The sequence below is a fragment of the Monopterus albus genome, unplaced genomic scaffold, assembly GCF_001952655.1.
Source record: "Monopterus albus unplaced genomic scaffold, M_albus_1.0 scaffold70.1, whole genome shotgun sequence".
Classification (NCBI taxonomy): Eukaryota; Metazoa; Chordata; class Actinopteri; order Synbranchiformes; family Synbranchidae; genus Monopterus; species Monopterus albus.
In genome coordinates this window covers 608,811-621,862 of record NW_018127950.1, presented here as the reverse complement: position 1 = coordinate 621,862, position 13,052 = coordinate 608,811, and the positions used below count along the sequence as shown (strand labels likewise).

General features: G+C 42.0%; 1 protein-coding gene across 1 annotated transcript in view; it reads left to right on the top strand.

Moving 5' to 3' along the window:
• The first annotated feature begins 487 nt into the window (after nt 1-487).
• shank1 (SH3 and multiple ankyrin repeat domains 1) overlaps nt 488-13,052 on the top strand; it is a 97,596-nt gene continuing 85,031 nt past the window's right edge. The window contains 1 exon segment of the mRNA XM_020605443.1: nt 488-830. The gene's annotated coding sequence lies outside the window, so the exon portion shown is untranslated.

Genomic DNA, 13,052 nt, shown 5'->3' with positions numbered 1-13,052 from the left:
TGTCACTCCTAATTCATATTTCTCTGTGAGACTGCATGCTAGCTGCACTGCTACAGTTTATGCTGCTCTGCATCTTTCGTTTGGAAATAATCATTTGATTATGTCAGGTATTTATTAGAAATAAGAAGTTTTGTTCCAATTGATGTGTGCAGTTTCGTTGTTGATAACCTATAGTAATTACTCGATAATCTTTTATGTATTGTGGCGTGTGTGTCTGTGTGTATCTCTGCACCACTGGGTGGATCCCATTGTGTCTATGGTGCTTTCAGTTCTGTGAGAATGAAGAACACTGATTCTTTTCACAGCTAAGAGTCTAACTCCATAACATCAAAGACACACACAGAGAGAGGGAGAGGGAAGGAGGGAGGTAGGAGTATGCCCTGTAGTGAGTGGTGTGAGGTAAAGAAACCAGCCAACCAGTATTGGAGGGGGGGGTACTCTGAACATGCTGGAGGGAAGGAGAAGGGGAGGTAGCAAGTGAGGGATGGGGAGATTGCCGAAGTGTTACTACAGAGCTGCTGCTGCTGGAGGACGGGCTGGGAGCTGAGGATAATACTCCATGCCTCAGTGTACAGCAGCATGCTGGACAACTTGTAATTTCCCGTGGCGTCGGCGGTGGCTGTGAAGGAGGAAGGTCTCCATTGTTGCAGCAGTGATTGGCTTCTCTTATTTCTCCTTTTGCCACAGTCTTCTTCATCATCTTCTCGCTCACCCCTCCTCACTCCTTATTCCCCTGCAACTGACAACCGCTGGGCTCCCCCTCTTGTCTTCTTTACTTCTTCTTTTCCAGAAGAGGGATTTCTGTATTTCATCAGGGATTGTAAAAGACAGTAAGAATATTTTCCTATTTTTTCTGTTTTTCTTTATTCTCTTCTGTCAAGGAGATGTGCATGGAGATGGAGCAGGTTACATGGCAAAGGAGGAGGAGAGGATGATTTCATGTTTGTAGAGGGATAGTGGTGAAGTCAAAAGGGTGTGTGTCTGTGTGTGCAGCAGGAGGTGGGAGGGGTTTGCATGTTCAGGTTTACTGCATTGATGTGAAACATAAGTTCCTCTGTCACGTGGCTGTCTGTGCATACCATACGTAGCTTTAGCTGAACATAAAATGAAAAGAGAAAAGTAAAACAGATGTGCTGAGGGATGCACAGACACAAGGAAGGCTTATGAAGCAGTGTTTGCAGTGCATTTCTCCTTGATGCCTGCAGATGACTGTACTATCCCAGCTTCATAGAGAGGCAGAAGAAGAGAAAACATAAGAGAAAGTTGGAGAATAGAGATGCAGCAGTGGAGGGACAAAGATTTGTAGACCAGGTGAACACAAGACAAGAGAGGGAATCAGAACATTTATAAGGCACAATTTATAAAAACAGATAATGTATGAGGGATGCTGTTAACTGTTGGATTTAGCTTTGTGTCAGACTGATAATCCCTCCCACATACATTTGCCTGCATGCCAAGGACTGCTGAGGATCTAGCACACACAGCAGCTCACTGCTCCGTGTTCACAGTAAAAGGCTAACCAGTGCATGAAATCATGTAGTAAATCCCACTTTGGCTAACCTGACATATTGGCTGTAGGATGTAAAGGCAGAGTATGCATAGGTGAACATGGACCTAGATGCACTGACCCTTTCAAGGGATGTTGTAGGTATTTTTTTGCCATGTGATAAATAGCAGATGAATTTGATAGTGGATGTTCAAACTGCTGTCCTCTCATTGTAGCAGCCACCTTTACAAGAAAAAGGGTCACCCTGCCAGCTGGGAATAAGTGTTCACTCTGCCCCTGTAATTATCTCTCTGCCTGAGTTTTGTCTGTCTATAGATGTCATTGTCTCCAATCAACACAGCCTACAGGAAGGCGATGGCACACATAAATACACATAAGCTACTTCTGTATTGCACAAACAGTAAGGACAATTTCAGCATAATGTATCAAGACTGAAAGCTCAACTGCGACTAAGTTGTCAGTGGAGGCATTAAGGCATGAGAGACACAGCTGTGCATTCATTTTTGATTTCACAGAGATTTGAACAACAGCAGAGGGCGGGCACATGGCCCACACACAGCCATAGTATCAAACACATGCACATGCTATTCATGCTCTGTATGTGATGTGCTGCCTCAGGGACAGGGAGGCCGAGGACAGGTGAGCAGATAACGACAGAAGACAGCCAACTTTACTCACTGTGAGTAGCATTTTGAACCCCACCATCAGTACATTAATGGTGCATATACAGTATCCTGTATTAAAAGTGAAGTGCTTATGTCAGTGTGTAGTGATTATTCTGTAAAGTGCTGGTGAACAGATCTGTGATTCAGTCTTTGCTTTGAGTGGTACTCTAAGTTCAAACACACTCATCATTTGCTGATGTCAAGCAGTTACTATGCACTAAGTCATTGCTACCATCTCCATAGATAAGTTTCAGTGGTGCTTCGCTCGTTCATATAAGAAATGTCTTAACCTACCAGACACACTAGAATCCACGTTTGATCAAAGGAGTTCAATCAGTGTCACGTTTCTCTGACTAATCTGCAGTTTTAAAGCCAGATCTGGGGATGATGGAGGCGATCATTGCAGGGGATGCATTTTCTGGTTTGTTCATTTGTCGTTTTGAATGAAGAAATGTTTGACATACCACTGACAAGAGCTCTGTTTCAAGGCTAGATGTTTACTTGTTACAAATGCTAGTGGGAATTTTAATTTGTTCCATTTGCTTGAATAAAACAAGGAAAGTTCTGTTTTCACCTCAGCTGTCTATACTGGCAATACTCTACAACTAGTTTACACCATCACCTCTTCTTATATGCCCCAGTAACAGGTAACTGGTCAGTGAATGGAGCCATTCTTCTGTGAAGCTTTAGGACTGTGAATGATGAGAAAACACTAACAGCCTCAAACAGTGCAGCCCAGTTCAGCTGAGTCCAGTTATGTTTGGTATGACTCCCAGGGAGCTCAGTTAATTTGCCCTGAGGAAGTTGATTTGATCTGGTTCAACAGGCTGATGCAGCTCCCATTGAGTGTTAACTGATTGTCATGTCGCTCCTACATGAGATGTTGTTTGGTACAAAGAGAATCTTGGCCCAACAAACAACACGATTTGCTGCCCTAGTGGCTAAATTAACATTCATCCCAAGTTTAACTGGGGAATACCATTAATTCCTCCTTGGTTGGTAAGGTTTACGAAACACCACACTACAGGTTCAGACACAGAGGACACAGCACACAGTTGACATGCCGATTCCTCTTTGGGGATCGGGGGATCAGAATCTCTTCCCACCACTAAATCAGCTCAGCAAAGCTTAAAAGAGGATTTATAACCACACACGGACAGAGCTTACCTGACTCAAAGAGAAAAACAGGTGTTGATGGAGATGAAGTTCATTAATTGTAATTAACTGTATTATTTCAAGAAATATTTATTCAGGATTTTCTCACACGCGGGTGTGAAAAAAAGAGAACATGGGTAAATGCAGTGCCTTCTGGACCAATTATCCCTCTGTTTAGCTGTGGCCATACTGACAAGTTGTCAGAGTTCGACTGTCAGAGCTTTATTTTCTTTGAGGGCTTATATGATTTTCAGTCTCTCTCCTGGTTTATTTGTTCCAGTGTAGTGAGTGGAGCTCAACTTTTTATTCAATATTTGCTAGGTGCTGGGGGGGGGGGGAGTAGTTCATAACTCCAGATTTAGCCATCTCGTTTGCTCTCTCACTCCTTTCTTTCTTTTCCCCTATCTCTCTCATTTCTTCTCCATCTCATGCCGGCAGTAAACGACTAATCTGGGACAGACAGGCCTCCCCTGCGCTCTGTCCTACTTCAACATTGTCCTGCCTCTCGTTTTACCTCCTTCCTCTTCTTCTGTCGTCTATCTACCTATCACTAAGTGAGTCACTCTGTGTCAGGTTCTATGAATCATTCCACTTTCTGCAGCTGTTTCATCATACCAGAGTAATGTTCTGTGTGGTGTTTGGAAGACAAAGGTGGCATTATTACAAACTGTTCTCTGCCTGGCGTGATGTAGAAAACTCATGCCATGAAACACCTCTCCTTTCTAAACATATGGAGCGATGCACATGGCATACTGTTGAGAAATGCTCTGTTGAAAGATGGTTTTAATTATTAGTGTAGTTATAAATCTCAGTGGGATTTTGAATTTGTTTTTCTTTTAACTTGGAATAAACCCCAGATGTTCCAGTTTCACTTTATAGAAAATGGCTACTAGTGGTTAAAAAATGATACTTATAACCCTCACCATGTGGAAGGTGGGGCTAACAGACCAGACTTTGACAGCTCAGGGTAATGAAGCTGGAATAACAACAGAAGCACTGTAGGCAGGAGAGTGTCATGAAGGGGGGTATTGTAGCAGAGAGAAACATTGTCCTGTCCCAACTTCACTTGAATTATCAGACAATGTGTAAGATCTTAGTTAATGCACCTTTAAAATATAAGGGACCATGGCATGTGTTTTGTTCTGTGTATCTGACATAATACAAGATGTTCTGGTTGCATATGTCTTTACTTGTGTATGTATTTGTAGAAATGTTGCTCAGCCAGGCTTTAGTTCCTAAAGGGATACCCCACCACATGTACACACACCAACACACTCACCCACACACACACTACTACATCTGTATCCTGTCCTCTAATGCTATGTTGCTCTCACTTTCTTGTTTCCTCACAAACAAATCACATCTGTCCCATTGCAATGACTCCATTCATAGTAATTAGAGGGGATGGTGGTGGGGGCCAAGGGATTTGGATGGCTTTGACCAAGCTACTCCAAGAAATCATGAATTCACTCTCAGTTTATTAGGGCTAATTGCACCATTGAGAGCCAGAGATGTGGGTTTGTGTTCTCCCAACAGTCACCGCTACATCATCAAAGTGGGGCTGCTATTTTTAGCAGCAGCAGATGCATGGCAGCGGTGGGGCAGGAAAGGCCCTGGGTTTTTCCAGAGTATAGGGCGGGGTGTGATTTGTCACTGAAGGCAACAGCATAAACATAAGCTAATGCTGCCTTCAGGTCCTGTGGGAAAGACAACAGATATAAGTTTCTTACGTTAAAATACTATTCATATCAACTTTCAGGCGGTAAATGTGTTAACTGCAAAAACCTGTTAAGGATAAAAAAAATGTGCAGAATATACACACATATATATATATATGGAAATTCTCATTGGCCTCGATTGCAGTGCTACAGCATGATAGTACTGTGTTCCATCCACAGCAAGTGTTCTTTTATCTGTGACAGGCTTATATGGTACAACTAAACAGAGAGATCTGTAAGATCTGTGTAAGCTGTAGAAGGCATTGTGCCATATGAAGTCAAATTATTCCTGATTAGCAGGCAATGTTCTTTGGCAGTACATATTGCTGCATGTCCCTTATTATTATTTATTTATGATGCATCGGTTAGCAGTTAAAGTCTTCCATGTGTTAAAATATATGTAAGACCTTTGTGACATTGCTGTCAGTGTGTATGATGCGGTGCTTTGTGCAAACTCCAATCGGTGTCAGGTTTGCGATTTGTGATTGAAAGGTGTCAGGCTGCATGGTTTTTGTTTTTGTCACAGCATAACCCTGTCAGGGAAACTGCTGCAGCTGATGAAACAAGCATGTAGTGGTTGGCTTTGTTAAATACAGGTTATTATTTCCTTTCTCTGTCTGCAACTTCCTTAAACAGCAGTATTATCTCAATTTGTTACCATGTCTCAACAACACAGAAGAGAGCCTTAATTCTGCTCGCTACAGCCCTCTGCTTTCTTTTGTCTTTTTCAAACAGCAACTGACCTGCTATCAAGATGCAATGTATTATGTTTGGCTTCCATGCTGATTTTCCATCTCTGCCTGCCTCTTCCTCCACCAATGAACTTGTCACGGACAAAAGTGTGTGTTGATGTGTGTGCAGGCACCTTAGCTGCTTGTTTATGTGTGTGTGTGTGTTTGCACCAGCAGTAGGCAACAGTGGGTGTTTATAGAGTTCAGGGGAGATGATGAATCGACGATGTTCAGACTAGAGAAGCTTTGTGCATCTTGCTGCATTAATAATGGAAACACAGCTGGCAGTATTTATAGTAACAGTGGAAGGGAGCTGTGGCAGCATGAATAGGAGGTGATATATGAGATACAGTACATCTTGCCAGCTCGCCTGCATGCCAGCCGGTGTGAGTTCCTTCACAATGGGCAGAGCTGCATAGCAGACAGAGGGGAGGGGCCTGATGGTGATGTGCACAACAAGAAACATTCCCAATGACATACTCAGACTTAGAGTGGGCATCAACTTGCATGCAACACAACATGTCGTCCTTTAAACTGTGCAAAGTTCAGGTGTTTCATCAGAAGAGTTATTGACATTGTTAGTCCAATAGGGTGAGAAGGACTAGAACAGTGAGAGTAGAAGAAGACACAAGCTGAAAACAGAGGGAGGATAGAGCCAAAGGAGATGTGCTGTAACCCACATGATAGGCTTGATGTGAAGCCATGCTGATTGGCCTACATAGCTCAGATTAAAACAGTGACTATATGATTGTTTACCCCCTCCACAGTTCGAGTGGATGAAGTCTGACTGAAAATCTGCTCCTCATCTTCTTTTGTTACTGTGGCTGAGTCCTAGAAGTGAAGTGCAAGAAGGTGAACCCGTTTCTGTACGAGACAACAGGGATGCTGGGAAATAAAGGACAATGCAGCAACAACAGTAATGTCCCATATCACATTAATGACAATGTCATATCTGCTTAAAGATCAGCTGAAGAGAATGTGACTTCAGCAGAAGCAATTCCCTAATGTAAAATTACTCTGCATTCAAAACTATTATCAGCAAAGAATACAAAAAAGTATCAAAAATATAGTACTTATATACATTATATGTTTATTACTTAGGAGGAGCAGAGTGGATGTGTTTAGGTGATGTGTCTATTTGTGATGCTGTATCAGTCTGAGGAAATAGCTTTTCCATTCAGAAGCCTTGAAATGTAAAGCCACAAAAACCACAGAGCCTCCTGGAAGATGTGCTGATTCAGCTACGGCTGAACTGCAACTTCAGTGAGCTTATTCACCCCCCACCCCCACCATGCCCCCCACTTGATCAAACACGACTTTCTCAAACAGTGGCAGCTTTGGCCAGCTGCTTGTGTTTACCTCATTTTGAGTGTGCAGAAGTGAGAGTTTGCCACAGCTCTCATCCTGTCTCCTGGTTGAAGGTGGGTAATTCAAACCACTTTATAAAACCTGACTTTTTAGTCTTGTCATCGCTGCACAGCCACAGCTTTGGTCTACTCCCAGTTGATCAAGATCAAAATCCACTGACTGCTACACTGACTCTGCTGATGGCTGGCACTTTCTGACAGGATTTCAAAGGACACTGTTCCAAAGAGATCCTGCAGGCTCCTATGAATGTGACAGACAGTGTGTCGGGAAGTTGGATGGGTGATTTGTTTCTGTTGCAAACAAAAGGGACAACCTGGAGGTTGCCACATGGTAATGCTCCCATTTGGTGCCTGCAGCCCTGGAACAGCATCCGTCTTTAATATTTCACAGCCCCTCGTATGTTCAGGCAGTCCCCTCCCCCTACAGCTACTCCCAGTGGGACTGATTTATTCATGAGCTCCGCATGCGCTGCCAACTGATAGCCCCAACTTGGCCATCAGTGAGGCCCTAGATAGTGTGTCCTGGCACTCGGAGCAGAGCCACCGCTTCAGCTAGACAAGTGAGATGAGTCTGTGTGATTTACGATAAAATTTAGCTCTCTGAAACAGGCAGGATGTACTGTAGACTGCAGCTGCTAGCAGAGAACAGTACAGATTCTGAGCAGTCCCACAGAAATGTAGTGGTGATGACAAATAAAGCTAATTAATTAGCAGGCTGTTTAAATGTGATCTCAGCTCTCTGCTCCCTAGCTGATTGACTGTCTTCATCTCCTCTGTGGGAGAACAGAGAAGATTTAACAAACACTCTGGCTTCTTACATACACGCAGAAAAATGCTCTTTGTGCTTGAACAAGAGTTGGCTCTAAAAGTCAGTTAATTAAGTAGTCGATCAACACAAAAAGGTCCAGTAAATCTTTTATTTCATTTTAAAAGCAACATACCAAGCATTCTCTAGTTCTAGCTTCTGGTTTGTGAGGATTTTGTGATTTTCTTTTCTTCACATGACAGTTGGCTTTGGGCTCTGGACTGTTGGTCAGAGGAAACAAGATATCTGAAGCTGTGACTCTGGACCTTTGAAAACTGTGATGGGTGATTTTCACATTTTTTTTCTGGGCAAACAGTTAATAAAAGCAATAAACATGTTGTTATAAAATATCAAGGTGTGTGTGTCCTTGCAATCTTAAACATACAGTATTTGGCTGAATGTATTGCCATGCATCACTGCATTGCATCAGTTCATGCAAACTTACACCAACTAACTTATACCTATGTTTTCAATATTCATTTAAATATCAGTATGCACACAACAGATGTGGAATTTTATGGAAAATATGAGCTCCTCAGCTTATTTCTTTGTTTGCATCTTTATGTAGTTCCATACACCCACTCACTTCGGAGCTTTATTTTATTGTTTCTTCCCCAACATCTCTAAATCCTTCTCCTGTACTGCTGTGCTATTTCTTTTGATCCTCAAATATTAGAGGAGTGGAAGTGGTTACATATGCTTGGGCTTGTTGCCTGTGTGAAAGGTTTGTGATTTCTTGTTAGCATTAATGTCTGAGCTACTGTTTTAGAAGCCTGGGTTTAGATCACAGGATTGGTTAAAGTAACTATAGATTTGCAGCTTGAAAGTAGAAAGGCTAGTTGTTTATGATATATAGTGTTTTTTTTTTTAGCTTGGCTGAACACTTTATGTTGTTGAGCAGTATGAACAGTTAGTCCTCCTGTTGGCATGCTGAGTGCTGATATGATTGGATGGGTGAGTGATTCTGGGACACCAACTGTGCTCATGTTCTTTTCGAAGGTGTCTTGGGCCTAATTCTGTAAATTTTTCATCAAGAGGACACCAGTGACGCCACTGCACACCCCATACTCTTCTCTCAAACGAGGTTCCTCCGCTGGTGCTCACCCTAGTTTAATAACACAAGGGATTTTTACGTAAGATCGTGAGTAGAACACGTGGCTTCATTCTTTTTTGTGTGAGATCCTCTGGATCCCTGCTGTTTAGATTGATATTTTCTGTAATGTACAGATCCCACCTAAACACTTTGATGCTGGAGGACAGTTGCATGCATGCTCAGGAGACGCACACGTCAAATTTAAGCACATTATTAACTTCTATCCATCTGTATCTGCAGCTTCATCTGGGATTGCAGTGATAGATGTTATTGTGAATCCTTTCTGTTGAACACACACACAAACAAACAAGCTGTACAGGAGGCTTGTAACAGTTTGCATGCATCAGATTGCCATTTTGTGTGTAGATGTCAAGCGAGGAGGGAAAGAAATTGGCCGTTCCAGTTTAGTGGCAGAAAAGTGGGGCAATCTGTTCTTTGGAAGTTTTCCAGTGAAATTTCCTGGGGACTGAGACACTGAAAATGTCTATCTATATACACGATATGTCCTACATAAAAGAGAGGGTGAAATGGGGAGACAGAGAGGGAGAGAGAGAGCACATGAAGATACATGTGTGTTTGGGAGAGATGAAAAAAGAGAAAGGGAGAGAAGTTAAATGTCACTGTGCTGGTGAGATATCAGTCCTTTGATGGCATCACACAAACCACTGATAGAGTGAAGCTTAGTAGAACCAGGTCAAGACTCCAGCAAGTCACCCAGCAAAGTGACCTCATTTTCTCTCTCACTTCTCCCATGAAAACCCCCCTCAAGTCAAAGTAGAAATGCTGCCTCATAACCCCATTTTTTTTTTTGCTCCTCATTGTCTTCTTCCAGGTTCAAGTGGGGTGTGAGCATGTGATCATGTATGAGACAGGAGTTACCTGGCCTGCATTTACACCTGGTAGCTGTCCTCAATTACCAAACAGTGACCACCAGACCCCTCTTCCCCTTATTTTTTTTTCATCAGCTAAACATGTCGCTTCTTCCTGTGAGCTTCTGTCTTTAAAACAGATGTCAAATGGTTCATCTCACTGGTTCCCCATTCATGAATATCTTAACATTTCATTTTTTACAAGTGTGTTACTACATGAGCCACCAGCCACCTGTTTAATCTGTTGATTTGAGCTAATGGATGATGGGAATATTTTCAACTGGAATTCATGTTTTGCTAAAGATGATTAACAATGCAACAATGCTTGCTGTTTGATGGCAAAAAAAGAAAAAAAAAACATTTGCGTGCTGCCAAAAAACAGCAAGTGATGATGTCTTTCCCATATTGTCCTGTTTTTTTTGTCTCATTCCTGTAGATAACTGATCATATGTACAGTATATGCAGTATATGAAGCCATGCCTGCCCGGGCTTTTTCCAGCTCACAAAGAAAACACAAGACCCACATGTTTCATAGATAGATTTGTATAGACTGTTTACAGAGCAGCAAGTGATGTCTGAAATGTTGTTCTACAAGCTACCACTACTGTAGGCACAACAGTTGCATAACAACACATCATAAACAGCTACTGTAGAATGACATAGCCTATGTGTATAACAAATTGCTTGTGTCATAAATCTGAAACTCAACAGCAGACCCCATTCAAAGCAACTCAGCCGACAGAGATATGAAAGCTGTCAGATGTTTGCAAGTGTTCAAATGTATCTACAGGCAGGGGCACACAGTCAAATGCAGCACTGCCTTGGCAGTAAGGTAAATGAAGTTTTTCTGTCTCCTAATGCTCATTATTTCACTAGCCAGTACAGTAATTATTGATCTGATTACATTTAATGATTAAATTTTTACATTTTAAAGGAATAGTGTCATATCTTAGGAACTTTTGCTAATTCTGTTTCTTGCTAAAAGTTAGATGAAATGTGAAGCTTTAGCCAGTGGTTGGTTATCTTAGCATAGCACACAGAGTCAGGGAAAAAGCTAAACTGGCTCTGTTCACAGCTAACACAATTCACCTAAGCAAAGTCAATATTTAATTAAAATGCATTAATACACAGACGTGTCCCAGCACACTTCACAAAAGCAGTGAAAACTCAAATGGCTATTACTGTACTAACATATACAATGGATAGATTAGATTAGAATAAAGCAGCAAAATAAACTCTAAGCTCACCAAGGCTGAAGGGCAAGTTTATGGTTATGACAAGATGCTATGAAGTCACCGTTACAGGCCAGGAAATAGAATGAATTGTATGGCCAAATCTATTACACACACAAGGAATTTGTTTCCGGTACAGAACCGATGGTAGCCATCTGTGGCGCCAACTCAACCAATGGCTCTAACCATCGGGGGCAACAGGGGATTCAGTGTCTTGCCCAAGGACACTTCAACACATGGACTGCTGGCACTGAGATTTGAACCTCCAACCTCATGGTTGGGAGACGACTGCTCTACCCACCACTGTGAAACCACAGTGTGTTTTTATACTTCAATTTTTGTAGCAATTAAGCAAAGGAAATATAACCAGTTAATTAGTGAACTTGAAATGTGCTGCTAGTTGTTTGCTATGTGGATGTATTAAAATCTAGATACCACCCATTCATTCCTATAAAGGTTCCTCACCAGGCACACACAACTAAATAGTTGCAGGCGTTCTACATTATTGTAGGCCCGAAGAACGCGTACACTAGGGTCTCCTTCACTGGCTGGGCCAGCTGAGAGCATATGCATTAGAGCTTCTTTTTTGGGCCACTTTATGTCATGTGATCTTTTAACAGTGAATGTGGCCACATACAGGCAGCTGCGTTTCCCTTTTTCCAGTGTTTAGCAAACCACTGATGGTGGTTTCTTCATATTTAATGGACATTTCTCTGCAAAAAACAGAACATTTGCAGGTCCCAAAATGTCCTTCCTTCACGCATGCACTGCCTTTACAAAATGAAATGCTATACAATCATTTTTTTCTGTCATGTACAATATAACTTTCAGTTGGATCCAGCAACAGCTTGTCCCTTATCTTCAGTAACTGAGGTAGAGGAAGCAGAGTGAGGGAGACTGGCTACAGAAAACTAACAACAGTCCTTCTTCACAAAGTTATGTGTAGAATTTCACATATTGAGCGGTAACAGTGTTTCTATCCTCTTAATGTATAAAAAGGAACAGGTGTCACATTCTATTGAAGACCCAGATGCAGACCACAGGTTAGACAGCAGGCAGGTAATCGTAAGAAATTTATTATTTACACGGGTGAAATACAGGGGTTAGCGTGAGTCCAAGCAGATCAGATGGGCAGAGATTGAGATTGTGACAGCAAGTGCTCTGTCCTTTGAGCATCTGCTACATTTTTAATTTAAACATCGATTGGTTTGAGTTCACTCACTGTTAGTACAGGGTGTTTTTACCTCCCTTGTGGAGCTAATCTTCGATTGCTTGAGGAGGTGTGGATTAGCAAGGTTAATATAGTCTGAAGCTGCCAAGCCGACTGAAAGTGTTAATAATATGACCTGAAACTGAGACAGCTCTCCAAGCAGAATGTTGAGAGATAAAGATTTATGACAGTGAGATATGAAGCAGAGGAGATGATTATCACTTGTTGGCATTAGGCAATATCTAATTGCTCAGTGACCCTCTACATTTTCACTCAGACAGACGCACACACGCTCACACAGTCACACACAGTGAGCATTCATTATGGAGGTCTTTCATGTGTGAGTCATAACTTTTCTCTTGGGAACTGATTATCACTTTCTCCCTTGTAATTTTTTTCTCTGTCCTGACCTGTTTCAGTTTAATTGATGATGAGTGATTCGCTCAAAAACTGGATTCGGCTTTTTGACTCCACCTTCATTTTCTATGCTTCATCTCTCAGGATCAGCCAACACCTGACTAATATCACCCATGTAAAAACCGGAATAAATATAAGAATGCATGTTAAACAGACCTCCTACTTTCAGATTATTATTTCAGATAGCTGATGATCACTGTGAGGTGTGGGCGGATTTTACTCAGCAGCTTCAAGGTGTCAGCCTGTAAATGAAATCTACCTCTGCCGGAACTTCTCACCGTAA